The following is a 6,000-nucleotide window of genomic DNA, read 5'->3' as shown; positions in this document are numbered from 1 at the left end:
AAATAACATTTTTATCAGCATTGAATCTGGTCCCCAGCCATTTTGAAAGCCAGCATCAGTCTTTTTAGGGACCCCAAACTGGGTAATTTCTGTGCAGCTTGTGGTGGATCAGCAGTGCTTCACTGGAGACGCAGCACCAGTGTCTGTGCATCCATTGCAGTATCCCTGCTAAAGTCACTTCAGCTCTTGAAATGCTTTGTTGTAGCTTGCAGAATCTATACATGAACTCATTAAAATCCATTTCATCATCATAGTCATTAAATTATTTTTAAAGCCTAGGTCTTGTCTTGATTCAGTGATGTCAATAAGAGATTTTCATGGCTGGGGCAAGCAATGTGTGGCTCTAAGTCATGCAAACTATTAGGAGAGATGGGTGTAAGAGCTCTTGGGAAAAAAAAAGCAAAAGAAACTCCACTTCTCTTCGATTTATTACTCTGGGTTCAATCTCATGTTATTTGACTTCAACAGATACTTACTCAAAGTCCAGTGAGTTGGAAAGCTTTCCAATTGGAGCCTTTGGGCATTTCTGGACTTCAAATACTGGAAAGGATTTCAGAGGCTTAAGTGAGCTTTGTCTATGCAAAATGTCTAGCTCTAAAGCTGCATTGATTTACAGTTGTATCTCACTCAAACAATAGCATTTTGCCATTTTTAGCTGAAAACTATTTCTGACGTGGAGTTCCTTTTTCTTAGAGCAGCAGAATTTGTTGTGTGAAAAAGACCCTAAAACGTGGATAGACATGTTTTGTGAGGTGAATGGCCTTTATTCAATGTGAATGATTGTACAGTGGTTCCATAGAGAACCTTTCTGTGGATTCAGCCTAACGAAACATATGCTTCCTATTATATCAAATACATTTTTTACAGTAACGATTTCAGCATTATGAAAACGTTTAGATGTTTGCTTTATAATTTATATCCTTCTTTCGAATGTCACCTCTTAAAACTCTTAATCATTTTATGAAAAAATATTTCAGCTCTTTTAGCAATTATTGCACTCAGAAAACAAAGGAAACTCAATCACGTGTATTCCATCTCAAACTGTTTGACCTCATTCAGAATTAATAGGATATTTTTATAAGATTTAAAAAAAGCTTAATAACATTCGTCTGCCACTCATTTCCATTCTTCTTCCTTAATTGCCTTCTGCAGTCATCCCGTCTGTGCCTGCCATCCTGGCTCTGTCTTCCTGTAGATACTCCAGCAGTCTGTGTGTGGGGTGAGGGAGGGCTCAAGCGCAGGGGGAACTGCAGAGCCCCAGGGCCTTAGGCCATCTGCTTGGCAGGGCTGGAGGGAAGCACATGGTGGGGCATGTGGAAAGCCCTGGACCTTCTGCCTTGTCTTTAGGAAGACCAACATAGAAGGAAACCGTGCTTTTGGATAAATATTCTAAATTAGGAGTTTCTATTGGCTGGAATGAGTCCTCAGAATTTCAGATCTGAGGTCTAGGGATTACACATTTTGATCTGCTGTTTCTCCTTGCTTCATTTCTTCAGTCTTGTCAGGCGAAATTCCTGTTTTTCTCAATGGGCAACGGGTCAGGACTTTGCCATTTCCTGTCTACATTGATTTTTGTCTCCATTACAGTTGATGGTAATTTTGAGGGGGAAATATTTTTGAATGAATAAGATTAAAACAGAACTGGTGGTATTTTGCTGCTTCTACCACATTTTATTCCTGGTTTTTCTCCCTGCCCTGCTTTTTTTAGCATCTGAAAGATGTTCTCCAAGTGCTTGTCTTTCGTTTGGCAGTAAGCACATAAGTTTTGGAAAAGACAAATTACAAAAAGTGCTGCATTGTGGACATTGCTTTTCTGTAAGATGATGAGGAAAAAAAGGACAAACAGTCATATGAAGGAGAGCACAACAGAGAAAATTTCTTTTATTTTACAAGCAAATTGATGACAATGAGAGTATTCGTGCAGTTTGTTACTATTCCATGTGTCAGAGTTTTGTCCCAAACTTGGAAAATAAAATCATTTTTAGGCTTTTCACTTCCAAGCATAAAGCATGTCTGAAAATGGAAATACAGCACAAAAGGCCTCCATCAGTGCACCATAGGTGGGCGAGGAGATTGAGACAGAATGTAAATTAAAACCCACTTTGAGCTTAGAAATCTCACCAATATAAACAAAGATGCAATAGCTGTAGGCCTGTTTGGCAATATTAAACCAGTTAAGTGAATAAAGAAATAACATATTTTACTAATAGAGAATGACAAGCAGAATGATGAGTTTGTACATTATTTTATGTGATCATTGGGGAAAATCCCCCTGACACATACTAGCTTAAAGTTTTGTCTTCCTGCGGACATATCTGGGATTTTTAGAAAAGGAAAAGCTACTGCAAAATAGATCCATTGTTATTTTTAAGGAGCAACTTGCACTTACAAGCCCTTTCCATGGGAGGAATCCTTCATTAGTAGAGCTGCAAAGTCAGCAGGACTCTGTGTGTAATGCAGACTGCTTACCTGAGCAAAGAGTTTAGGATAAGGTGCATGATTTTTTATTTTGCCAAATAATAGAGATAGTAGTATATTTGAAAGGAAATTTAAGCCACATCCCTCTTGTTTCTCACACTTGTCTACCCTTTTAAGTGCATCAGTCATGAATTTAGTGTGAGTACAGGATTAAAACAACTTAATGCTAAAACATGCTGCTAATTTGTCATTGATCCCCTTTTTTGCCTTTACTGTAGCCTTTGTATAGCTAAATGGGGTTACATTTTCAATTGATTTAAAAACCTGTGTTCAAATACGGAGAACTACAGATGCTTTCAGCACAGACGGTGACTTTTCTTGAGTATGTGTAAACTCAGTTTGAATTAGGCATGCAATCTGCTTACATGTGTTTGGAGAAACACAGTTGGTTTTCACTTGCCTCCCCAGGAGCCCAGCCACCATTGAAAACTGTCTGCATGACATATTTGAAAATGAGACGTAGAGTGTGTATAGATGTTCACAACCAATCAAGTTACCAAGACTTAACAAGTTCTTTAACTGTAGTAGTATGAAAATAGTATTTCAGAAGTTGAAAAAATAGTTTTGGAGGTTAGAAGATGCTATCACAGGAGTCAAGCCTTTTTATATTCACTATTCATCAGCATTCTGGAATGTAATTTTACACACTTATAAGTACTGACAGACTAAGAACAAATTTTAATTTCCAGATACCTTATTCTGATAACATTTGGAGTATAATCACCTTAATATTTTTTCTGCCGTGGGCAAAATGTAAAGCTTGGTTGTCCTAAACCTCTTCTACATAAGGCATGTGATTCTAGCATGTATTCAGATTTTTAAAATTTTTGGTGGGCATTGATAGATCTTATCATTTGACTTAAATGAAGGCTGGAAAATCAATCCACATACAGGTATTTGCTTTAGCAATGTTCCTAACATTCAGCAGCAGAGAGAAGAGAACAACTTTTAGATAGTCTCTCTTGTAGATACAATAAGAAGGCTTGTACTGCTGTCAAGGGTGAAAATTGTACCAACAGGCAATGTTATGCAGTCAAATTTCTCATTATTTATCTATTGCCTAACATCTGATATTTAATGAATGAACTAACAGCAAAATAAGTTTACTGGAGGTTGTTCAATGTTTCATGTGGTTAGGACAGCTGTAGGCAATCTGTATAGGCTCTTCTGCTGTTAGAAACCTATACTTGTTTAGGCAGTATGTATTTCATTTATGATCTGCCAGAAAATATATTAAAACACAAGATCACTATATGAATATTCCTCAATGAATGTTTACAGCATAAAAGGAATTTCCCTAGACTAGAAATAACCACAGTCATCCTATCTTAACATCTCATAAAAATGAAGTCTTTCTATCTTGAATGTTTTCTACATGTACAGTTTATAACGAGAGAAGTCACTTGATACAGATTGTGTCTACATCATACAGCTTGCCCTACTCTTAAATTCCCCCCAAAATATTTTGTGTCCACGTGTAAATTCTCTGGTTTTCCTAAATTGTTGCTTCAAGGCCTTGAGTTTTAGCTTGTAACCAGTCAGGATTATCCAACCAGCACTGAGCATCCTAGTTTCAGCACTCCACATGGTGTTAGATGCACATAAAAGTAGCCTAAGTCCAGTCACATGAAAGTCAAATGCTCATGTGAAACTCACTTCCAGAAATCAAACTCTTTTATCTATTTTGCCCATCCTCCTCTGACTCTCCTTAAGAGGTTTTCCAGACTTATGTTGATTCTTCCAGTTCAGCATCTCTCAATCCATGCATCTGTTGTCAATTATTTTGTCTTTGTCAGCTATTCAAACAGAATCTAAAAATACACTAAAATATCCACTTGCAAACCTTTCTGCACAGCGAGAGACGAGAGATATTTGACAACAGTTAGGTCGTCATTAATTGCAAACCAAGGAATGAACCATCATATTTTTCTCCTGTACAGGGATCCATATAAATGCAGACATAATCAGATAGACAGCCTGAACGGTTTGGAATACCTGGAAATACAGAGGGCTTCTGACTTACATGGATATCCTAAGGCAGAACAGCTCAAGAAAAACAGGCTTCATTTCAGTTCAAGATTTAGCCTAGCCAAAATAGCCTAGAATTTTAATTGTTTTCAAGAGACAGGAAAAAAAAAAAGTTGTTTGGGCCCATTTTGGTAAATTTCTAATTGAGGTAAAACATTATTCTGCTGCTGTCATAAAAGCACTGTTAATAAATGATATTCCATCACATTATTTGCAAGAAACTATTCAAGTAACCAAGGAATTCAAGATAAGAACAGCACATTAGACCTTGCCACCTTGAGGACAGGTGCCACAGTTCTAGTTACAATCTGTAAATGATACAAAACAAACCAAATCAAACAACTAGCAGTCAATGTGCCATGGTTACCCATAGAGCTTGCTTTTCCACTTGGCTGCAATGGTTTTGCATACATGCTGCATTTCCACAAGAGCGTGTGTATGTTTTAAAAGCGGTGAACCTTGCTGTTACAGAGCTACTAGGATTTGTAAAGCCACACATGGTATCTAGTATTCCGTGGAATTTAGGACTCAGGGCACCTCTGAGAATCTAATAACAGCAATTTCAAGTACTTAAAGTTCCTTCAACATCTGGCCTGAAGTGAACTGGGAAGCACAGTGATGCTGGCTCTCACAAGAGTGACTTTCGCTCTTGAGATCACTTAGATGATGTCAGGTGGCCATATAAAAGATCAAAGAGAAAAAGAAATATTTTGCAACATTTTCAGCAGAATATATTAAAAAGCCTGAGAAGAGTAATTTTGTTTGTTGTGAAGAACTGTTCTGGTAGATGCAGTGTAAAAGAAGTGCAGTGTATGCAGGCTGTCTTCATTGAATTTTCAGTTTGTTGCCCATTTTTTTCTCACTTTCACTATTTTGTTTTACTTTGAACTGAATTTATCTACAATATTTCAAATTTTCCAGCAGATTTTTGAGTGGAAGTTAGTTGTCCAGCACAAATCTCTCGGAGTATATATGTGTTCAGACAAAGTATGAAAAGTCAAATACTCTTTTCAGATCACAGGAAAGATCTTATCTCTACCTAAGCTCAATGGGAATCAAGCGGAAAGCTGCGCAGAGCTGGGCTCCCGAATGATACCTGTTAGAGATGACTTAAATCTTGCAAAAATCCATTCAGTTTAGACAAGAGTTCAACCCAAATACAGACTGTTACCATTTTCAGTCATCTGGAAAGTGAAATGCTCTTAGTGCAGTCCCGGGAGAGGATATTCCCATGAGTTTTTTTGTTCTGAGCTGCTGCAGCTTATTTACATTCCCCAGTCAAGCTGTGTGAAAAGCTTCACACACCAAGTCAGACCTCAGAGAAATTCAAGATAGGACTTAAGTTGCTGGATTATCTTTTTGTGTTTTGATAAATCTTAACATTTTAACAGTAAAAACTCTTGGATCCCACTTCTCCTGATACCATGTACTGCAGTACCGCAAGTATTAATATTAGGAGTAAACTCCTAAGACATTTACACTGGGAAAATCAAA

This window comes from Nothoprocta perdicaria, unplaced genomic scaffold (assembly GCF_003342845.1).
Source record: "Nothoprocta perdicaria isolate Ctin4 unplaced genomic scaffold, notPer1 scaffold_18, whole genome shotgun sequence".
NCBI lineage: Eukaryota > Metazoa > Chordata > Aves > Tinamiformes > Tinamidae > Nothoprocta > Nothoprocta perdicaria.
The sequence above is the reverse complement of the archived record's forward strand: the minus strand, read 5'-3'. Positions refer to the sequence as shown.